This window comes from Ursus americanus, chromosome 13 (genome assembly GCF_024610735.1).
Source record: "Ursus americanus isolate L20-20 chromosome 13, mUrsAme1.1.p, whole genome shotgun sequence".
In the NCBI taxonomy this organism is placed as follows: Eukaryota; Metazoa; Chordata; class Mammalia; order Carnivora; family Ursidae; genus Ursus; species Ursus americanus.
The window spans coordinates 851,128-876,482 of NC_142139.1; the positions used below are offsets into that span (position 1 = coordinate 851,128).

The 25,355-nt window shown below is 37.9% G+C and overlaps 1 pseudogene; it reads right to left on the minus strand.

The window, feature by feature from the left end:
* The window catches only part of LOC123793156 (nascent polypeptide-associated complex subunit alpha-like), a 118,254-nt pseudogene extending 101,001 nt beyond the window's left edge, over nucleotides 1–17,253 (minus strand).
* Between the last annotated feature and the right edge of the window lie 8,102 nt (nucleotides 17,254–25,355).

Sequence of the window (25,355 nt, forward strand, 5' to 3'; positions counted from 1 at the left end):
AGATTTCCTTCCTCTTCTATTTTTTGAAATAGTTTTAGAAGAACGTGTATTAATTCTTCTTTAAATGTTTGGTAGAATTCACCTGTGAACCATCTGGTCCTACATTTTCATTTGTTGGGAGTTTCTAAGTTACTGATTCAATTTTATTGCTGGTAATCAATGTGTTCAATTTTCTATTTCTTCTTGGTTTAATTTTGGTAAATTATATGTTTTTAGGAATTCATCTAACTCTTCTAGGTTGTCTAATTTGTTGGCATATAATTTTTCATAATATTCTCAATTTTTTTTGTATTTCTGTGGTGTCAGTTGTTATTTCTCTTCTTTCATTTCTGATTTTGTTTGAGTCCTTTCTGTCTCTGTCTCTCTCTCTCTTTTTATGAGTCTGGTTAAAAGTTTATCAATTTTGTTATCTTTGCTAAGGGTTGTGTCTCCTGGAGACACTAGCAGAGAATCAACCATTTCGATGTCCATGTGGACATGGGTTAAGATTTGAGTTAAGATTTCTAGTTATCTCTTATACCCACATCTGGGTGGCTATACATCTGTGTCCACTGAACTCTTCAGTGTTCCTTTAACTTCAGCAATGAACTGCCCAAGTATTGAAGTTGTCATAACATAGCTTATGCCAAATAAAAACTTTTCTCTTTGATGTAAGGCAGTGGCTTTTAATTGTTCTTAGAAATATGTTAATAAAATGTGCTCTCCAGGGGCCTTATGCCATAGCTTTTTGAGTCTCACAGATGGCATCTAGGTCAGCAGCTCTCCATATCATCTGCGCTGCCCTTGTTTTGTAATGTCTTTTAGTAGGTGAAAAAAGAATTGTGAGAGACCAGGCTGATGCACATTCCAGTGACCATGTTCACCAAAGATAGTCACCATAGCAATCATGAGAGGTTGTCTTATTTAGAAAAAGGAACTTTTTTTGAGAGAACAGAGGAAAGGGCAACCTTTTCCACATTACATTAACTCTTAAATACAATAAAGACTCAAGGGGGAGACTGTGAAGATGTTTCAGCAAATACTATACTTATTATTTAATAAATACATATTGCATAATAACTATAGACCATAAAATAATCAAAAGTCAAATGATTTGACAATAAATACAGTTCTTGTGAGTTTATATTCTAAAAAGTGTCTCACAAATATATACTATCCAGGTGATGTGAAAGTTAAGATCAAAAACAAAGAGGTTAAGAAAAAACAGGGAAACATGGTAAGAGGACAGAGAGTGACAGCATTGAGATGGTAGTCTATTTTATTTTTTATTTTTATTTTTTATTTATTTGTCAGAGAGAGAGAGAGATCATGTGAGCACAAGCAGGGAGAGTGGTAGGTAGAGGGAGAAGTGGGCTCCCCACTGAGCAAGGTGCCCAATGTGGGACTCAATCCCCGGACCCCAGGATCATGACCAGACCCAAAGGCAAACACTTAACTGACTGAGTCACCCGGGAGTCCTGGTAGTCTATTTTAGACAGTGTGGTCCAGGACAGTCTCTCTGATCATCTGAGATTTGGTAGAGATATGAAAGTAATGAAGATGGCAACCAAATAAATATGTAAGGGAAGTTTACTTTGGGCAAAGATTACAGAAAGCACAGAAAGTGTTTGAGGAACATAAAGAACATCAATGTGGCTGGAAAAGAGTGAGTGGGGCAGAGTGGGAAAAGGTAAGATCAGAGGGTGAGAAATGGAATAGACGATGTAGGGTTTTATTAGTGTTGCTAAATTGAGATGATTTTCCTGATGAGATGGGAAACCATTGGAAATTTCTAAGCAAAGGAGTTACATTATGTGACTTACATTTTCAAGAATCACATAGGATGCTTTACTGAAGGCTTTACAAAGTAATTGATAGTATTCAGGTTAGTTAAAAACTACCCCAATTGTCTGACTTGAACCGGAATGGGAGTAGTGGGTTTACTAATAAAGATAAAATATAATCAAAGGTGGAGCTAACAAAACTTGCCGCATGAGAGAGAGAGAAAAAAAAAATGAGTTAAGGAAGTTTACAAATGTTACAGCCTGAACTACTGGAAGGATGGCATTTCTAGTGAGATATGGAAGGATATCTCTTTCATGAGATATGGAAGGATGCAGGAGAAGCAGGTTTGTTGGGAGGCAGGAATCAAGACTTCAGGTTTGGACAGTTCTAATTTGAGGTGCCTTTCCAAATGGAAATGTATAAGCAAGATCTCTGAGACTCCTTTACTTCCTGACTGTGTGACTTGGTTTAAACATTTTAATTTCTCAGTGCTATTATTTTCTCATCTATGATACACTGATAATAATGGTACCTACTGGGGCGCCTGGGTGGCACAGCGGTTAAGCGTCTGCCTTTGGCTCAGGGCGTGATCCCGGCGTTATGGGATCGAGCCCCACATCAGGCTCCTCCTCTATGAGCCTGCTTCTTCCTCTCCCTCTCCCCCTGCTTGTGTTCCCTCTCTCGCTGGCTGTCTCTATCTCTGTCAAATAAATAAATAAAATCTTAAAAAAAAATAATGGTACCTACTTCATAGATTTGTTATGAGAATTAAATGAGGCAATTTATGCCATGAATACTTAGACAAATGCCTTGTTCACAGTAAGGGCTCAATAAATATCAGCTATTATTATTAGAGAGGTGACAGTAGATGATGAAAAATGGTCAAGTTTAGGATATATTTCAAAAATGGTAAGATTGTTTAACAGATTGGATGAAGAGTGTAAAAAAAAGGGATGAGCCAAAGATAACTCCAAGAATTTTTCTTGAACATCAGGAAAATTGAGTTACTATTTAAAGAGATGGTTAGAACTAGGAAAAATAGTTTGTAATGAGTAAGTAAAGAATAAAAATTTCATCTATAAACATGTTAAGTTGGACGTGCCCTCTAGACATCCATGTGGAGATGTAAAGTAAGCAGTTGCATATTAATATCTAGAGGTTTAATCAGACATCCAAGCTGAAGACATTAAATTCAAAAGTCCTCATAATACAGAGGGGATTTCAAATCATGGGAACGGATGAGACCACAAAAAAAGTGAGTACTAATTGGAAGGGGATAGATCCTAGATCTGGGTAATTCAAATATTTAGGGGTCTGATAGACACAAGATAACTAACTAGAAAGACAGAAAAGTAGTGATCAGTAAGATTAAAAAGAAACAAAAACAACAAGAGAGAGTTAATAATACACAGAAGCTGAAGCAGAAAGTATTTCAAATAAGTGGGATTACTTAACTGTCAAAATTTGATTATAATTTATGTGATAATAGGACAGAAATATAACTATTGGGTCCAGGAATGGAGTGGAGTTCACTGGAGTTCACTGACCTTGATGAGAACATTTTTAGTGACACTAAAAGGACAAAAGCTTGGGTTAGAGTAAGTTCAAGAGAGAATGAAAAAAGGAGGAATTGGAGACTGACCACTATTAGCAATTCTCTTAAGAATTTGCTGCAAAGGGGAGCAATAGCTGAAGTGCCATGTGGGGTTGAGAAGCTCTGTTTTGTTTATGATGGGAGAAAGTATTTATGTATGTACATATATGTGTACATGTATAGTACACACACATATATATGTATCCTACTTGTAAAGACATACATACATTGTATACACACATAGACTTATGTATGTAAGTATATATGTACATACTTGTAATACTCACATTTATCAGAATGGGGAAATCAATGATTCAGAGAGAAAATGGGGCCACATAAAAAAGTAAAATCCTTAAATATGTGAAAGGGACTCTAGGGCCCAAAAGAAAATGTGGCTTTATGTACAAGCATACACAGTTCACCTGGAAGAACTAACAGAAATTTAGGTATATGCATTCAGATGGAGACAGTTAACTCCATCTGGTAACTGCAGCATGTAAAATTTCTCTCCCGGTTGTTTCTAAGCAATCAGAAAACTAGGATGCAAGGTCTTCAACTGAGAGAGAATTGGAATGGTGTTGGGAGTCTGAGGAGAAAGGAGAAGTATGAAATAGTCATGGAGGAGAGTGAAAGATTTTCCTTTTCCCAAAGATCTGTGGTGGGATGGTCCAGGAGCACCATGGGCCCATTTGAGATTCATGGTGTGAATTTAAAATTACACTGGTTGGCATGGGTGTTTTTATTAAGTCAAACTTAGGTATTTCGGTGTTTTCTATTTGACATCACTAACCTAGGCCATAGGTTCTTCACTAGCATGGACACCAGTCACACTGCACTTGTCCCCCCCGCCCCCAAAGTGACAAAGAAGTATCTATTCACAGAGGATGACACTCTTAATATTGAGGAAAGAAAAATATAAAAGTATTTATCTAATAAACATATATCCTGACAACAGCAAATGTTGGCAAAGAGATGGAGCAACAGGAACTCTCATTCATTGCTGGTAGAAATGTAAAATGGGACAGCCACTCTGGAAGAGAGTTTGGCAGTTTCCCACAAAACTAAACTCAGTCTTACCAATGATCAGCAATCTCGCTCTGTGGTATGTGCCCAAATGAGCTGAAAACTTACATTGATAAAAAACCTGCACAGGGATATCTGTAACAGCTTTCTTTGTGACTGCCCAAACGGGAAGTAATCAAGATGTCCTTCAGTAGGTGAATGGATAACTAAACTGTGGTATATCCAGACAATGGAATTCAGTGCTAAAAAGAAGTGAGTTATCAAGCCACAAAAATACATGGAAGAACCTTAAATATATATTAGTAAAAGAAGCTACTCTGAAGAGGCTGTATGATTTCAACTATGTGACGTTCTTGAAAAAAGGCAAAATCACGGATATAGGAAGAAGATCAGTGGTTGCCAGGGGTTGGGGTGAGGGGAGGGTGAATAGGCAGAGCCCAAAAGAGTTTTAGGGCAATGAAATTATTCTGTATAATACTATAATGGCAGATGCATGCCATTATACACTGGCCCAAAGCTATAGAATGTATACCATCCAGAGTGACCCATGATGTAAATTAAGGACTTTGGGCGATAAACACATGCCAACATAAATTGATTGATTGTAAAAAATGTACCACTCTAATGAAGGATGTTGATAGTGGGGGAAACTGTGTGTGTGAGGGGGGGCAGGGATATATGGAAATTCTTTGTACTTTAAATTTGCTACGAACCTAAAACTGCCCTAAAAATTAAAGTGCACTGAAATATATATATATTATATAAAATTAGACTGGAATATATATAGAAGTATATGTATTCCTTCCATGAAATTATCTTCCTACTTGGCCTTCTATAGTTGAGTATTATATTCTAAAGTTAAAGCATAGCTTTCAGAGGCTCCCAGATGAAAGTAAATATCCATAGAGAGATTAAAGCAAACAAAAACAACAGAAATTTTTATGTAGATAAGATTACATACATTGTCGGTTCCAAAGGAAATACTTTGAACCCCTCATTTTTTTTTAGTTTGTTTAAGTTGCGTGGATTCTTTCAATTCCTCACACCGTACCTGTGTTTTGTACATTGCGGATAGATGGTACAATGCTCTTTATCTACCAGCCTCTCCAAGATTCACTTTTTTTTTTTACCCCTATGTTCCTTCCTCCCAAAAAATGAGAAGGGCCTAGAAGGCATTTTGAGTGGAAATCCAAGATTTACACTGTACTTACTTACACGCAGCTCAAAAAAAAATTCCCCACCAATGGCTTTATAATTTTTTATATTCACATTATATTTTAAATTCACAAAATTACAGTTCCCCTGGCCATTGTACAAGTATTTCCTATTGATTGTTCAAGTCACAAGGACAGCGTAGGGTACAAAATGAGAAAAACGTTTCTTACTGACTAGAAAGAAAATGCATACTAAAGGTAGACTACTTCTTCAAGAAAATGAAATAGACCTACATTTTATTACCCAAGAAACAAAGAAGAAAGAACTTTCTCCTTGGAAAATGTCTTATTTTTATTCTTTTTAAAGATTTCCTCTCTACTTAAGGAGCAGATTTTTAAAAAAGCACCTGAATAAAGAAAGAAGGCAATCGTATAGAGAATAAGTGTAAGTTTTAAAAAAATGATGCTCGAAGAAAAAATAATTAGTAAGGGCATCCAGGGGACATATAAACAGCAAAGCTGTAACAGGTTACCATTAGCAAAGGGTATAAAGGGAAGCATGTCAGAGACTAGAAGTGATTATAAAGTCAAAGCACGCAGTGGGAAGGGTGCGCTTGCTACTTTTCAGGGACAGAAGGAAAAGCAAAATGCATCAAGGTGAGGGTTGAATTTCTTAATAGCTACTTTACCTCAGTCATTGACAACAATTATAATGGGAACAGGATGCTCAGGGCAATAAGAGTTAATGAGAAAAACATGTAACTGGGCAAAATTTGAGTCATACTTAGTTTAAAAAATATCTAAGTAACTTGGAATGTACTCAAGTCTGCAGCGTATATGATACCACTGTAGAATCCTAATGTTTAAAAAGGTAAATCTAGCAATAGAACCATTATACCACATTCTAGGAAACTATAGTTAATTTCTTTCAAGTTTTCTTTTTTCTTTTTAAATTACAAAGCCCTTAAAATGTAGTAAAAATATAGCAAAAACTAAAAACTCTCCTTCCTCATCCAACTTTCTTCAGTTCTTCCACTCGCCGAACAGGTGCGCTGTCTAACCCTTAGGCAACCACTATTGACAGCTTAGTGAGTATACATTCCGAGACTTCTTCTGAAGACTTACACACACATTACAAATATGTGTATATTTGCAATATACAAATATATCAGGAATAGATCCCCATTTACAAATTCAGGTGTAAAAGAAGAGTAAATTCTAGTTTCTAGAGTTGAACGAAAATTGTATGAGTTGCTTTAATTAGAAACCTCATCTCTCCTTGCTTTGGATTCCTTCCCGCTTTGTCTGGGGCTGTGCCACAGTATCAAAACCACAGTATCATGGCCCCAGCAACAGGATCCCACGAGTGGACCTGAATGCCAGTATCTGAGCATGCCTGCATCCATAAGACAACCCTAATTCTCATCCAGACTTTGACCTTCATTTCACTGGTATCTTTCCCATGCCTTCCCTCATTTTCAATTCTAAGGCCTCTTTATTACCACTCATTCTCTATGTCCTATCTCTCCTGGTTTAAAGAACATACCTCACCTAAATAAATGCAATAGTATCTTAGTCATTCTCCTGTTACCTTCCTTTTCCCTATGATCTGTTTTATTGTTTTATATGTTAAAGCATGAGCCAAATCATGTGACTTCTCTGCTTAAACCCCTTTAATGGATTCCTATCTCACCCCTGGTACTGTTTAAGTTATTACAATGATCTATAAGGCCCTTGTGATCTGGCCTCTTTACCTGCAGGACCCACCCTCTCCCATCTCCACCTGCTTACTCTGTTCCAGACACACTAGTCCTCTGGTTCTGTGAACCCACCAAGCATGTTTCCACCTTAAGGCCATTCTATTGTCTCATTATTCCTTCTGCTTACAACGTTCTTTGCACAGGTATCCTTAAAGTGTTCATTCAAAAGTCACTTTTTCATTGAAATGCTCCATGATATAGAAGTCAATACGAAGGTGTGTATACGTGTGATACGTTTCACAGATTTCTCTGGAAGAATAAATCTATCTAAAACTTTGTTCTTCTATACTTAATACTTTGTGTATTCTTTAGAAGTCTTCACCAATATAACATACATTTTATTTTTTATTGTGCTTATGGTTCCCAACTTGACAATGTAAACTCCACGAAGGCAAATAATTCTATTCATTACTATATTCCAAGTCTCTAGTAATATGTCTACATATAGAAAGTCTTCAATAAATATCCTTTAAATGAATGAATGAATAGTGGGAAATTGACTACTGTTCTTACTCTATGCTGAGGTCATTGGAAATGCTTCAAAGTCGTATTTTCCTTATTTTCATATTCTGTTGAACAGAAGAAATCAATTAAAATCTTGTTTTTTGGAGGAACCTCCCTGGAAATGGCTAGAGACCACTTCCTGCCTAAGACTTGCTAAATATGTCTGGTAATCATACCATTTTGAAAAAAGATGCAACCACAAAGCCCTAGTTCAGGAAACTTTCACCATCCAAAGTCTTCTTACTTTCAATTATTTCCTAGTTCTTGAAATATTTCATAGAAGGGGAACGGTGTTATTTTGGTCATCAGTACTCAGGGACACAGACTTTTCAAATTTAAAAGCCAAGATTGGCTTTTATGTTCAGAAAAACTGTTATGTCAAGCATATTGAATGAATGGCTAAATGAATGAACAAGCATAAAAGTCCCTAGCCATCCCTTGGGGGAAAGATCACAGTATAGCATAAAATAACAGAAACAACAACAAAACTTATCTTTTAGTATATCAAAGCATTTTTTATTTACTTAGTTAGCTATGAATATATAATACTTTAATATGACTGGAATCAAACTACTCTTGATTTGCCTTTCCCCTGCCCCCACTTAACAGTACACCTTGGAAAGCATTCCTTAATAGTATTAATGGTCTTACCTTTTTCTTTTGAACAGTGCCATGTGCTTAGCACGATTTTACTAAATATATATTATTGTTGCAGCATGAAAGGAACATAATCATATTATGACAATTTGAGAAGGATTGAATGAAAGGTCTACTTACAAAAGTGTAGCTAAGGTGTAGGGAAAACAGAAAAGACAGTACAGAAATCTGAAGAGAAGAGGTAGGAGTTAACCAAAATTCAGGGAGCCTAAAAGGAGGAGGCTGACCAGGGAATACTAGACTTGGCCTTCCTTTCCTTTCTTTCTTGGATCCCCAACCACAATCCCTTTGATTTAACTCAAAAAGTAACCAAAATGCAAGGAAGTTCATTGATGTAACCTTTTAACTAGCCTCCAAGGGCAGAGAGAAGGATGAAGAAGGGAAGAAGAAATAGCAGGTTTTGATTTATTCTTCCAGAGAAATCTGTGAAACGTATCACACGTATACACACCTTCATATTGACTTCTATATCACAATTTTTTTTTAGTATCTAGAAATCTCTCTACATCAGCACAGATAAGCTTTCTCTTCTAGTATCAGCATAAATACAGTTGTACCATGAAACCCTCAACATAATTCATCCTCTATAGATAAATTTTACATTGTTTTCAATTGCTTGTTACTAACAAAAATATTACAAGGATTGTATATATTTCCCCCTCTTACAAATATGTCTGTAGGCTAAATTACTAGACATGTACTTTCTTATTCAAAGGAAAGTATCTTATCTTTTTAGAAAAATTTTAACATGAATTATATCACACAGGAAGAGCATATAACAGGTATGTACAATTTTAAGCTAACATTTATTTAACCAATATTCACATCAAGAAAGAGAAAATTGCTAGTACTCAAGAAGCATCTCTTTGCCTTCTCCCATTCCCAGAAAGATTAACTGACATCTTGATTTTTGTGATAATTATTTCTTTACAATTATTGATATATATTTAAATTTCATATAAATGCTTGTACTATCAGTGTTGAAGTATTACTATTGCTCTATCTTTATTGATACTTGATAATGTTAGATGCTGGCTTGAAAGTTTGGCTAAACTTCTCTATATATTGCTCTCTTGTGTGTGCAAACTAGCAAGCTCCTCACTAAATGTAAGATACCCATAAAAGCAGCCTGGGCGTTGGTCAGCCCTGCAGCCTACCAATATGCACTGGTTCTACCCTCGGGTCTAGGGTACAGCTCTGATTCTACCACCATTGTACGAGTACTAAGGAGGCTGACCCCAATCCCACTGAGGTGGATTGGGGCACCCTAGACAGGTAAGCAGCCATCTACAAGTCCACCACAGGCCACCAGGGATGTCCACTGCAGATCTTTCTGGTGACAATTTGTAACATCAACTCGGTGGGAGATGAGAGAGAATTAGAAACACATCCAAAACATTACACACCTTGAGATGCAAAATATTTTAAAAGACTATGTAGCAGAGGGAGAAAAAGGGGCCAACTGGCTGTTGAGAGTGTTTAATACTGGCTCTGAGCTAACAGTCAATGCCACAGAAATGAGGCAATTCTCTGGTAAAGCAATTAAAATGCATTACCTTTTAAAAGACCCCCAGAACATTATCCTAGGGACTCACAGCTCCTCAGAGTTTGTTTCACCTCCTGGGAACCATTGCTCATTTATGACTCTGGTGGTCCACTGGAACAAGGGCGATAACGAGACATTTTTGTCCCTTTCAGACACAAAGAGCCTAAGTCACGGTAATTCCAGGTAATCCCTCTAAATTCCCCAAGGGAAACTCATACAGCCATAATGCGTAGCAGGTGAAACTGTAAAGGGAGTACAAATTAAGCTGGATGAGTCTACTGGCACCATATTTCTAAAACATATCCAGGCCAGCAAAATTTGTATTATCATCATCTCTAAGCAATTTGGGAGGGGTTTATCCCCTTGGGTTCTCTATTATAAGAGACTTATATTGCACAATTTGCCGTCGATCAGGTTGCAAGTGTGTGGAAGATGGTGAGACCATCAAAAAATCAAAATAGTAAGGAGAAAATTTATCTGGTGAATAGATGTTAATATAATCCTCTCCAATGTCAGAGGAGTGGGGTACTTGCCAGTAGTAACAAGGCAGCCTTTGGAAAAGACTGGTGGTTGGTGTAGGGGGTTTGGAGACACAAGGGCAAGGAATTAAGCAGTATTACAGTCTGAGGTACAATGTCTATCCATTGGGGGGGCCACATACCATTTAAAATCTTGAGGAGCATGTCTTTGAGTAAGCAGTTGTGCCTCTCTGGTTGTTTGGGGTTAGCAAGCCAGATAGAAATAATACGAAGTACCATGTTCCAGAGCCCATGACCGAACAGCTTGGAGGTAAAATGGATACCTGAATCTAAGTCTATAATGGCTGGTGGGCCAAAGGAGACAAGCGCATACCTGGTTAAGAGGATTACATGATGGGAAGCAGCATTTCAGGAGGGAGTAGCTTGCTGGAGTCCAGCGAAAGTAACCATGATGGTGTTTGCATACCTATTATCTCCAGCAGAGGGCGCCAGCGGTCCAATAAAATCAATTTGCCATCCTGAATATGGTCTGGGTCCCTAGGGCTCATGCCCCCACCTGGGAGTCTTCCAGAACTTTGTTTGGGAGTAAAGGAAGCAATTATTTACCACCTGTGTGGATAGAGCTGGGGTAAAAGGAATGCCACATCTGTATGCCCAGTCAGAGTGTTGTCACTCCCCCACCGCCTGCTCCAATATGGACCTACTCTGCCAGTGGGCATGGCGGGTACCAGAAATTGCCACCTGCACTTCTCCGCGTATCTATCCGTAAGCCCCGATGTAGGTAAGACATAACCCTGCCCCACTCTCCCTGAGACCCCTCATTTATTCCCACTGCTCTTGCTACCGCCGGGGGGCAAGGACCGAGAACGGGATTTCAAACGGTAGATAGGCTTCATCGTAGTCACCATCATTCTTGCCTTAGTTAAATGTGCTTAACAATGACTTCAGAAAGCAGTACCTATGTTCTTTAACACATCTGCTACACAAATGATTGCTATTCCTGTTGCTGAGGCGTCACAAAATGGACTGCTGAGAGGTGAGCTAGACAACTCCATAATATTGTTGCCTCGGCATCCATTTTGTGTGGCCAAGTGACCTGCAGCGGCCTTGAGCTGGTAGGAGACCCTCCCGGAAGCATACAAGCCTTAGAAAACAGCCTGCAGAGTCAAAATACGTGTGAGTTCCTGATATGACTCCTACAATCGCCCTTGTCTTAAGCACTCTCCCCCACCTCCCAGAGCTTTTCCCTTGTGTGCCCCTTAGGTAAGCTTGTGATGTTAACCAAAACCCTACTCTTTTTGGTTTGAATTGGCCAATCTGGACTTAGCCCAGGGGCGCTAAAGCACACCCAAGGCCCTAATAAAGTCCCGTGCCCCTGGTCCTGCCTCTCTTTCGGCCTACTTCCTGCTTCAACCTCCCCGTGCAGTATGGCACGGCTCCAGGCATGCCATGTACCTCCTCCAGAAATTGTGACAATAAGCATCTCTCTTTCACTTTCCTTTGTGGTCTTTTGTTGAACCATGGCTCACCATCCAATATAGCAGAGCTCTTTTTACCAAATGTTAATTTAACAAAGTCCCAACATGGCTGGATGCCATTCTTGTAGACGAGAAATAAATTCTATTTGTGGTTTTAATTAGCATTTTCTGAATTTAAACTGAGGTTAAGTACTTAGCTTTCATATATTTACCAAGCATTTGCATGTCTTCTATATATGTCTACTAAAATATTTTGGCCCATTTTTTATTGATTTGTCTTTTTTTCACAGACGTGTAGATATTAGTCTTGCATCAGTTACATGTGTCTCAAGTACCTTCTACTTGTAGCTCGCCTTTTATTTCTCATTATAGTATATACTGATGAAAAAAATCTTAATTTGGGATTTTTTGTATGTTTATTTTTAATTAAACATACCAAAACAGAGGTCACTAAGATATTATTCCATATCATTTTCTAAAATGAGTAGTTTTGACTTTAATTTATCCAGACTTTCTTTTTATGTGTGAAATGATGCGAGATTTCAATATCATTATTTTGCATATCTATCTATCTATCTATCTATCTATCTATCTATCTATCTATCATCATCTATCTATAGCTCTCTCTATATATCTAGTTTTGTTAATAGTATTTAGTAAAAAATCCACTCTTTCCTACCAATCTTATAATAAGTACTTAGCCTCAGTCATAAATGAAGTTCCCATATATGTGGAAGACAGTGTTTACAGTCAACGTTAAATTTCATGGGTCTATTTCCAGATGCTATAATGTCTTCATACCTATAGTACCTATTATGTTTTGTCTTGATATTTGCTAACATATCTTTAATCTTTTCCGATTTCTTCAGTAGCATCTTGGCTTTTGAACTTCTACATATGTTCCAGAAATCTAAGCTTGAATTTGGGGAGGGCTGATATCTTTATGATATTGAATTCTTCAATCTATGATTATGATACATATCCTACTTACTTAGTTTTTCTTAAATTTCACTCAACAACATTTTATGATTTTATAATAGTTCTAAGAATAACGGAATAATTCGAACAGCCCAAAGCTCCCAGTAAGAACAGCTAGAAAAGTGGTTGAAATAAGTTAAAAAAATTTTTGAAGACATTGGAGTGCTACCAAGGAAACCAAGAATTAAGGGAACAAATTTTAAAAAGGAAGAACTGTGAGGGCGAAGTGAGCCAACATTTTATGAGAAATCCAGGAAGACAGCAGATAAAAAGAAAAAGACAAAGAATTGAGCAGTAGATAATAAGTCTCATGAGACCAGAGAGGGGGAAGTGCAGACGTAAGAGATTAAAAATTGGGAAAGTAATTCCAATTATTGTTGAAGTTTACCTTAATAAATTTTTTTGCACCCTTGACCAGGTAATGACTTAAATATTAGAGTTCTTCAGCAGTTTAAGTGCTGATATTTGATCATGTCTTTTGATTTATCATCAGTTTCATTGATGTAATTTTCATTTTCCTATTAGTTTTATCCAGTGGATTTTTTATTTCATATATTGTATTTTTCACATCCCAAATTTCCACTTAAAATCTTTTTTTCTCTTTCCCTGCTGACAAGTCCTATCTTTATATTCTTTGAGTATATTATCTTTAACTTCATGCAGCACAGTTTTACTAGTGGCTTTAAAGCCCCTTAATGATAATTGCAACATTTGTGTTGCCTTGGGGTTACATCTGTTGATTGTCTCTTCCTTTAAGAATGATTTCTATTTCCCTGACTTTTTGCATGTTGGGTAATTTTGGGTTGACACTGTGAGTATTAAATTGTACAGACTCTGAATTTTGTAGTATTCTTCCAATGAGTGTTGAAATTTTTATTTTAGGAGGAAGTTAATGTGTCTAGGCTTAGACTTCAAGTTCTGTCATGCTTGACTTTGGTGGTGGTTGGTATTTCAGTTGAGTGCTTTCAGTCTGTCCCATTCTTGCAAGGTCCAGGAGTCAGTGAAAGACATGAGCGTTATTTCTCTACAGACTTTGGGCTTCCCTTTTTTGGCTTTTTCCTTCCAGTATTCCTCTAGTATCTGGCAATTTTCTCCTAGGTCTTCTACACAGAAATGTATTAAACTTTCTATTGGTGTTTTAGCTCCCATCTGCCATTACCACAATTTCAGCTACTGTCTAGGAAGGACCACAGAAATGAATGTATTTGTTTCACTATGTATTTTTCACTTAATTCACTTTTCAGTTCTTGTCCAAAGTCTACATGCATTGATCACTTTCCAGAGTCCTCCAACAATTGATTTTTGTACTTTCCCAGAAGTTATAGTTCTTATCTATGGCAGGACCAGGTGTTTTTTATTTATATTTATTTATTTATTTATTTATTTATTTATTTATTTATTTTTTATTTTTTATTTTTTTAGGAAATCATTGCTTTAGGAAAAAGCAGAACTCTCTTCCTGTACCTTTTACCACAATTTCTGTTTATCTGCTAGAATTCCTCATCTATTCAAACACACTGCCCAGTCTTCCATGAGATCCGTCAATATACACATCCTTGTTATATAAAGTCCTTGTCTATTTATTCCAACATCTGGAGATCTCTGGGTCTCTTTCTTTTAAGTTCTTTTTTTCCTCTCTTAATTGTCATCTATCCTTGCTTCTTTCTATGTATCATAATTTGATATTATGCTAAACAGCCATGTAAAAAGAAACTGGTTGAGGGTTGTTGGTGGGGAAGTGGGTAGGAGGAAGGGGTAACTGGGTTATGGGCATTAAGGAGGGCATGTGATATAATGAGCACTGGGTGTTATATGCAACGGATGAATCACTGAACTCTACCTCTGAAACTGATAATACAGTATATGTTAACTAATTGAATTGAAATAAAATAAGTTTAAAAAAAATGGAGGCTGAGGGTCGCCTGGGTGGCACAGCGGTTAAGCGTCTGCCTTCGGCTCAGGGCGTGATCCTGGCGTTATGGGATGGAGCCCCACATCAGGCTCCTCCGCTATGAACCTGCTTCTTCCTCTCCCACTCCCCCTGCTTGTGTTCCCTCTCTCGCTGGCTGTCTCTATCTCTGTCGAATAAATAAATAAAATCTTTAAAAAAAATGGAGGCTGAAGAAAATAATATATACTCCAGAAAAGGCCATGTATCTTTTCCTGACAGGCTGCTTGTACCGAGGGCTGAGTGGTCTAAGCGGCTGTTGAGCTGGGTCTGAGCGGTATCACAGTTTTCGTTAGCTTCACTGCACCACATGCTTCAAATATTCTGAGATCAGGGTCAAGATTTTATGTTCAGTAGAGCTTTGAGTCTCAGCACTTGTGAGACTTTGCATCTCTCTTTAGACTTTACAGCTCAGCAGCCAATTTCAAACTTGTAGGAGGCCTTTGTCTGCATTCTAGCCTAGCCACCCCTTTTGTTGTTGTTGTTGTTGTTGTTTTACCAGTGGGGAATTGTCTTTACTTCTCAGACTTCCTCTGGGCTTTTATTGATTCAGGAGAACTCTCTTCACCCTGCTGCTCTGCCCCTCGCCTTTGGAGGGCCATGTCTGTGTCCTTGGTGAAAGCTCTGTGGCCCCAGCGGGATTTCTCTCGGCTCTGCTGAGCCCCCAGCCTTCAGAGGTACACTACATTTTACTCAGTGCCGTGTGTCCCGGAGAGATTTGCTTCATCTCTTGACCTGCCCACATGGACTTGTGGGAATGCTCTGAAGGGGAGAAATGTATTTCAATTCTCTTGCCTTTTATCAGGCTTAAATTCGGTAAACTTTGCTCCTCTAGTGAAGGCCTGTGGGAAATTGTGCATGCAAACTTATTAAGTCACAGGGGCTACTCTAGCGGCTATTGCTTCATGCCAGGCTGCGTGTTGACATTAAACACTGCTAAATGTGTGGCTGGTTTGTCCTTACCCCATCTGTAGAGAATGCTTCCTCTTTCTACCTGAAAGCAGTCATGGGTATCCTCTCCCTAGGAAAGACATAACTTTCTGCATCTTCTGGAATGCAGTTTTTTTTTAGTCTTTGCCTTCTCTGCTCAGTTTTGGTAAAACTCAACACGAAGCTAAATGGTTTTCATCTTATCCAGCTTGTTCTCATTGTTAGGATAGAAATAACAATTCCATGTGGTCTTTTATATTCTAACTTGGCGTAGAATTGTGTCCCTGGGTTTTCAGTTTTCTTCTACAGTTGTTTTGTCTGGTTTTATGAGAATATGTAGAGATTAGAAACCTAGCCTTGTACCACCACCATCTTCCCAAAATTCCTGCTTGTTTTCCATTCTTAAGTATGTTTGCATGCTGAAAAAATCAAACTGTTATTTTTCATATTTATTGCAAATTTCTGCACAAGCATCAACTGAACTGAACTGAAAAGAATATGAGTGACAACTATATTCCCAATATTACATATGGAAAATTGGTTTCTTAATTTTTACATTAAATGTCATGAGATTTTAGAAAAATGATATGAAAGATTAATTTGGAAGTATCTGATACCCAATTAGATTTAACTTGAAATAATTTATGATATGTGCTTATTTCAATCATTTTATAATCAAGAAAACATTTAAAATTTATAGCAAATCAAAACACACAAAGAGAAAAAATAAAATGCATAAACTAAAGCTAGGAGTAAAGCAAATGTAAAACAATTCATGCCAAGAAACCCCTCAAAATACCTGATGAATAATATTGTGTCAGATATATAGCAATATCTAATATTGCTTAAATAGTATGTCCTAAGATTTCTACCTTTCATTATTCTGTTATGTTTTTCATATCTTAAGAAATATCCAGTGGATTTTTAATTTCAGATGTTGTGTTTTTCAGATCCAAAATTTCCACTTTTTTTCCCCCTCTCTGCTGGCATATCCTATCTTGGGGACAGATTGGGAAAGTCTGACATTCGAATTATGTGTCCCTTATCAATCCATTTTCTCTCAAATCCAAATCCACTCTTCATTGTCTTTCTTGTGATATTGGAACTTTTCTCCCTCACCAGCCGGCATGATATTAAGCTTATTGTTACTAGGCACTCTGACGTATGTTATTCTTGGCAAAATTTTATACTCCCTGTGGGCCTTTTCCTTTGTCATCCTGAAGACTGGATTCCCAGTGAGTTCTACTCTGGTGGTATCTCTCCATGGATGAGATGAGTTAGGTGGCTTCACGATGAATTCTGAAGTGTGGCATTTCCCCATGGGTAGCTTTCCAATGACTATTGGCACTTCACTAACTTCCCCAGTCTCCAGGAGGCCCAGCTGCACCCCCTTCAAGGAGGTCTGGATCTCGGCCCTCGTGTTGTACCTCTTCCACATATGGTCCTTACTGGGGTGCTCAGCATCAGCCCTGGGGTAGTGGCTGTTCCATATAACTGCTATCCCTATACTCTTTAGAATATGATTTACAGCTAGTCAAACAATTTCAATCTTACACTTAAATTAATGCATCAATTCTGTCTCCTGATAGGACCCTGAATGATTCAGATGAAAGTATCACCAAAGAAGTGGGACAAGACAGGTTTTAGGGAGAAGGTTGTCCATTCCGGTTACAGAACCTAGAGGTGAAAAGAATATGTTAATAAACAACATTATTAAATTGTTGGAAATCTAGGATGGCAATATTGAAAAATTGTAAGAATTAAGAAAAATACAATAAACTTAATCTGGAGATTGAGAATGTAAAAGCAGTTTATAGGGGCATCTGGGTTGTTCAGTCTGTTAAGTGTCCGGCTCTTGATTTCAGCTCAGGTCATGATCTCAGGGTTTTGGGATTGAACCCTGCACTGTGCTCTTCACTCAGTGGGGAGTCTGCTTCTTTGCCTCTCTCTCTCCCTCTGCCTCTCCCCCTGCACACTTGTGCTTTCTTTCTCTCTCAAATGAATAAATAAATCTTAAAAAAAATAATAAAAGCAGTTCATACTCAGAGACACAGGCAGGAAACTTCACAGAAGTATTTTAATGGGGATTAGGAATCAAAGAACTATATTAAAAATACAGAGCTACGCTCAGTCACTAAGAATAGACAATACCCTGTCTTAACATGATTGGAGAATTAGTCTAGTTATCAAGACATATTTAAGCACAAGGAAAAAGTTCTGGGCATAATAGCTAGAATTACAGGTAATTTTTACTTTCTACTTACACATTTTTTAAACATTTTATGTAATTAACATATATTACAAATATAATTAGAAAAACATAAATTTAAAGAAATTTTTTTACGAATGGCCCTGAGGTATAAAAATTTAGATTATGTCTCAGAGCATGGCAAAAGTGCGACTGATACTCACAGCCATTAGGTACAAAGAACAAGATCGTCTTAATGCTGATAACAATGGTTTTACTTTGGACTACTAAAATATTTTCTACTAAAGTTAAAAATAGGACAAGATGAGGCTGATAGTGGAGATACCAAGTGTCTCCAGAGTCATGATGGAGGGAAGCACACTGTGGAGACTGAGAAACAACTAAATATCACACCTGCCAGAGTCTTTTGTCAATAGTTCTTTTACAATTTGGTATGAATAATGAAGAAAATGTATACTTACCAAGATGGCTTCCTTGTATCAGTGATGAATCATGAATATGAATCAAACTTTCTTGTATATCTACTATTGAAGAGAACAACAACAACAACACGCAAGCCACTTGTTCAGTTCCTGGCCTGACAACTGCATTTGGTTCTTTTTCTACTTTTGGAATATTGTCCTAGAAATCTTGAATCTACATAACTTTGTGCCTAAATATTCTGCAGTTACTATATTGAAACAACCATCAATACTTTCTGTGGCAAGCCTGAGCCTTTTTTTGGCAATAAAATTGACAAAAGAGACTGTGATGTAATTATTAATCCATTCAACAACCATTTATCTTGTATGTCTGCATGTACTTGGACCTAGATACCATATTAAACAAGTCAGGCATGAAGTCTATTCCTCAGAAATGAATGGTCTTTTGGAGAAGATTAGATATGAAATTCAATCCACACTTAAAACAACATTTCAGTGGTTAGGAAGAAATTTCAAGATTACTAAATTATGCTTATTTCATAGAATTTGATTATATTTTGAAAACTGTTTCTATAATTATTAATCTAAAAAATTATCTAACAGAACTCAGGAAATGAGCAATCGACTTTAGAGTTTCCGATCATTCAGGTCCTCGGTCCTTTTGCAGTGTTTCTACATGGCAGTGGTTGCATATGTGAGAAAACTGCTGGGATTTTCTCTGTCTAGTCTTTGTGAAGCCAAACACTGTCTCGTTACAATTCTGGTTCTTCCATAATAAAAATGTATTCTCCAAGGTAACTTCAAATCTCCACCAAACGATTTTTAAATAGCAGTTTCTATTACTAAAACTGACTCAATAGATAACCTACCATCATATATGATGAATAAGAAAACATCAAGCATTTTAGGAAATCTTTTTAGGTGAACTGTACCCAGTCCTTACGTGAACATCTGGCTGCAGAGAAGAGTGCATTCTGTTGTGTCAGAGTCTCCCGGGTAGACAACAATCTGATCTAACGAACCAACTTGCAAACTTTAAAAAATGCCTTGGAAATTGAGCAAAAGAGCACAGTATATTGATTTTTCCCCCCAGTTGGATGGCTTGTTGACTGGACTGACCAAATTGACTGACTGGGTTTATTTTTCATCTTATAAAAATATCTAAAATAACAGATGGCATAAAATCACAAAGTGATTTTCACATGGACGAAACCAGTAAAATTAAAAGTGACAAGGACAAGCATTACAAGACTCATCTGATTTAGAAATGTACACATTTAAATTTATATAAATCAATGTATAGCCTCTACATAAAATATGTAAAAATGACCCTAATGATGTCTCAAGAAGCCAATTGTGAAATCAGTTCAAGATGTATTATGCCTTGCTTATTACACTTGGATAAGGGAAGGATATTTAGCTGTTTTAATTTTCTCTTCAGGCAGATATAGAAAAGCCCCATTTTACTCAAATTCCCTATTTTGCCACATGTTGAAACAGCATATTGAGCAAGAGAAGATGTGATGTGACTATTTTGAAAGGCCAGTGAAAGTTTTGTGTCCATCTGGTTACTTTTCCTCAGGGCATTGATACTTTTACTGGTTGGAATCCAGTCCAACTCATATAGATCTTAAACTAATTCTCTCTAGAACCTTTTGCATTTTAAGTGTAGCCTGAGGACAAGAAGCATTGTTATCATCTGGAAATATTTTAGAAATGCAAAATTTCAGGTCCCACCCCGGACCTACTCAATCATTCCTGCATTTTATCATGATCCCTCCGAGCTGTGTATACACATTAAATTTTATTGTACAGATTTTCCTTCTTATCCCTCCAATCCATCTTTCCAATGAAAGAGATGACCACTGAGCATACACTACAAAGCACACACTGGATTATGGAGACATGAGTTAAATCACGTGGTTCTAAAAGCACAGCCCTGAATTTATAAGACTGGGCTATGTTCCCCAAAATGAGATTCTGTATTTTGCTTGCAGAGGAAGTACACAATCAATGATGACTCGTGAAGTCCTACTAGCCAACGGATTCTATTCAAATACAACTGAGGTGACCTTTATTTGGTAGTTGCGCTTTGGCAGTGCAATCCTCTTGTATTTTGAGAAGAATGGAAGGCCATTGGCACAATGGCAGGTGGGCTTCTGTGATAGTAAATAAATGGTGATACTCAGGAGACATAGATTTTGGTCCTGAAACTTCAACTAACTAGCTCTTTAGCATGAGACATACCTCATATTTGATTTTATATTTCGTGTCCTAAGACCCTTGAGTGGAGCTTAATAGGGATAAATTACATTTTTGTTTTTAAAAATTCATTAAGTAATGAATCAGTCTTAAGAGTCAATCTTAAGCAATTCATTTAATGTCACTAAGTTGTAAGTTTCATTTAATGTTGACCGAGAGGGTTATTTCTAAGACTTCTTCCAGATGTAGCATTCCAGCATTCTGTGAGTTCTGCTGTTATTTTATGCAGGGGCATTCTGGGAACAGTTGTCGTTGTATCAAATCGTGACTTTGTAAAAGTCTACATGTACGTGATGCACAGATAGCCAGCTGGGACGGGAAACCTCAAACTCCCTGCCTTTTACAAAATACATGGTGATTTGTTTTCCATTTTCTTGTATGGTTTCTTTTTTGATTCTTTGATCATGTGTGGACAAGACAGAATTAATACATATGCTGAAAGTGAGTGATATTTAAGACTTTAATTTAATGAGCATTTTTGCTGGTTTGGGGGGTGTGGGAGAGCTGGGCACTGAAAAGAATGCAAGTCCAGGGAACCTCCTCGATGCTTCTACTGCGGAACAAGACTTCTGCCGTCAGTGGCCTGTTGAAGGGATTGTAAGAGCAAATATCAATGGATTTGCCATTACCTTAGCTCCTACATTTAGCAGGACCTGGGCAACGTTCTACTCATATGCATTCAATTTCTACTCGTTCTACTAAGTGGCAGTAAAGTAGTTAATACAGATTTTCATACACAGCAAAAAGCTACAATTCTGTGCTTCCTTCTGTTGTTTTGGCCTGCAGTGAAAAGCTGTATTTAGGCTGTGGCATCACATTTCAAAAGAGACATCGACAGAATAGAGAGAGTTCAGAGGAGAGCCACAAAGATGATAAAGGGTTTGGAAAATTAGACCTATGTGGGAAGGTTAAGGGAAGCGGGCATGTTCTGTCTGGAGAAGAGAAGACTGGGGGGAAACATAACTGTCTGCAGATTTGTTAAGGGATGTTATAAAGAGGAGAGGGACCCATTCTCATTAGTCAATGAGGACAGAACAAGAAGCAATAGGCTTCAATTCCACAAGGGAAAATTTAGGTTAAATATAAGGACTAACTTTATAACAATATGAATAGTTGGGAATGGCACTAGCTGCCAGGGGAGGCTGTGGAATCGTCATCATTGGAGAGATTCAAGGCAGAAACCCCACACCCATTGATCAGGAGTGACTTAGTAATAATAAAATCAATCCCGCTGTGATTCACGGGGATAGATTAGTGCCCCAGCATAGGTCCTTCCAACCCAAATGATTATATGATTAAGATACCAGCACCCAAGGGGAATCGATCTGTGTATAAGGGAGGGAAGAGAAAGTCTTTACAAGCCACAGCTGTAAATCTGAAAATAAAGTAATCTAGGATGTTTTGCTAAGGGAGAGACCAAATCAGCTTAGGAGGTATGTAGAAAGACTCCATCAAAGAGCACAGCATTTATCCTAAAATATTAATCTGGCTTTGTCAATGTTTCAGATAGAAAAATTGAGATCCATAGCATTATTAATTTGCATGACTAGTATTCAATTCAGATATGCTGAACAATGCTTTCATTATCAACCCGAATTTGGAATATTCTCATGGTCTGAAAAATAAAAACTCAAAGTGAGATAATTATTAGAAAAATAATTTTTCCAAGACAGAGTTAGGGGCTTTTATTTTTAAAAGGCATTGAAATGCTCTTTTTGCTTCGTACACACCCGAGGGTTTCACTTGACGGGCATGCAACTCTAATTAAGATCCACGATCCACATAATTCAATCGCAGTGTGGGTCAAAATTACCAATTCAATTTTTTAATCTTAAAATTGATTTCTACGACTGAGTCCCAGAGTGGGTTTCAGTATTATCCGCAGCCTCTAGTTCTCCGCGCCCCTTATCTCATCGCCTCTTGCCAGCACTGCGGCAGTTATTCTGAATCTCTTAGAAGGCGCTATTTAATTTTTGAGTTCACTTTTCCCTTCTCCACCTTTCCAGTTTACCTTTAAGGGGGGAAAAAAAAAAAAAGCAAGCCCGCTGCCTTCCGCTCCCCTGCTGTGTTTTACTACCACCCGCATCATCAGGGCTCAGGCTGGCTGTGGTAGCCCATGCCCGTGCTGCGCCGTGAGGATGTGTGATGGAAAAGCCACCCATCTGAACGTTCGAGGCACAAAGGCTGGAGCAGTAATGACGTAGCCCGCACAAGCCTGGCATGCGCACAAGCGGACATTTACCCCACGTAAAAGTGGACTGCTCTGTAAACGGAGAATCTTTACATGGGAAAGAAAAGCCCTAGAAGATGATTTTTTTTTTTTTTTTTTTTTTTTTTTTTTTGCTTAGAGACCTTTTATGGCTCCCAAAACATTAAAAAATAATGGGTTCCTGAATTAAAAACCTTTCAAAGCTTTTCACTGCTATTTCCTCCTTTTACTTTTTCCGTGGCTCTCATATATATTTTTCTCTTCTTATTCCCTCTGGTGCCACCCCAAAACTCAGACTCTGAGCATCATTCCCCTGGACTGCTGAAGTGTTTCTCTCTGCTCGAATATGTCTTTCATACCAGTGCTAGACTCATCCTAGTAAATGCTACATTCATCATATCACTCTTCTAATCTGAATTTTTAAATTTTCTCCATGCTCTACCAAATAGTGTTCACATCCCTCACTTGGCATAAAAGGCCCTACAGAATTTCGTCTTCACTTGTTTTTCTTGCTGTAAGATACCCTACATTGTCAAATAGGACTTCCGGTCTTTGGGGATTCGCTCTCTTATCCACACCCTACCTTGATAAATAGGACAAACAGTATTTCAGGATATGCTTTGACTGTTCATATCTTTGCATCTTGCCAAACCCTCCGCCTGAGATGCAACGTAAATAATGGGGCAAGTCTTACTATAAGACACCCAAACTCAAAAGTACTGGTTATAACCTTAGGGCAAGCTGTTTTATCACTCTCTCAGTTTCTTCATCAGCAAAAATGTGGGTAACAGTACTATTTCAAAGAACTCTGGTGAGGAAAGAATGCGAAAATGTGTGGAAGCAACTAGTCCATCACAGCCAACAAAGACAGCGTCGACTGTATTGTTTTGACATTATTATAAGTGCTCCAGTTCATTCTGTAAAGGCGATTGTAATGCCGCCTGTCTGAGGCTTCTTTATCTCATTCTTCTACTGCCACTGAGCTTCTCCTCCTCCGATCTAGTACGGCGTCTTCGTCGTATCCTGCCATCTCTGACATTTTCCATATGGGAAGGAAAGTCCTCCCAGAATGGCTCGGGTAGAGAAACTGTGCTTCATCTATGTCCCTTAACACCTAAAAGCAAACAACACGTGATAGGCGTTCAACATATTTTTTTAAATTAATCAATATTTTTATGTGTTCCTTATTTTCCCCCAAGCTTAAGGAGGTTTTGGATTTACTTGGAAAGACCTAACCCCAAGGGAATAAAAACTCAAGCGTGTTTGGGTTGGCAGGGCAATTAGTACCACTGGCTGTTATGCTCTCACGATGAAAGTGAAGTTGAAGCTAGTTTTGTGGTAAGATTCATTTTCTACCTTCATCACTTAAGCATTCTTTAGTAGGAAAAAAAGACAAACCCAATCTAAAACCTTAAAGTCTACTGGTGCGTCCTAATTTAAGTAACTAGACTTCTTCAGGCTGCTCTGCACTTGGCGGTACTATTTCTAAACCCAAGCAACTGGCATGCTGGTAAGCTTGTCCTCATTTCAGGTTTTAGCCCTTTAATTTTAATCCATTTTGCTCTAAGAAATATGTCTACAACTTTACCACATGAAAAGTACATCATTTTTCAAGGTTTCTTCAAGTGCTTTTATACACTGAGTCCTACAAAAACACAGTACAGTTGACATCTAAATTTCCTTTTTCTTTTCAGAGTTCAATAAAATTTGGTTTGATGAACAATAAAATGGAAGTGGGGCTAGATGGAAAATAACTTTTCCTCCAATCTATTAACACCACGGTATGTAGGCTTTCAAGATCACTGTTGCCAGCAAAGGTCTTTAAAACAAGATCAGCCCTTCTCTACTTTGGGGTCCAGTCGTCACTCCAAGTGACCGCTGTGACACGGCCTGCCCACCCGTGTCTTCCACCGCCAGGTTCTCCCTGCTTTGTTTTCTCCAGCAGCATTGACCTTCTGGGCTTCCCGCCAGCCTTCCTGGTCTTTGCATGCACTCTCCCCAGACCGTGACTCCTCCCTACCTCTCCTGCGTGCGGATACGTATCCTTCATAGTTTACATTAAAAATGCCTTCCTTAGAAAAGTTTTGCCTGACTTATATTACACCCCCACTCCCTGATCCGTCTAGATTAGTCTGCACTGCTAGAAACATGCTGTTTTGCTCCTCTATGGTACCTATTACAGTTGTAATAAAAATAATTAATATGTGCACATACTTGCTTAAGATATATTTCTCTGGATAGATCCTAAACTCAATGAGTGAAGAAAAACGTTTGACCTACTCACCTCTGTGTCTCCAAGGCCTATCACATAAAAAGCCCTCAGTAAAATTGTCATGAGGAAGTAGAGAAAGTGTATCACTAAACTGGCCATTTCCCAGAGAAAAATCAGGTAGTGGGCCATCCATTCCTTCTGTCACCAGCTGATAAAACAAAACAAA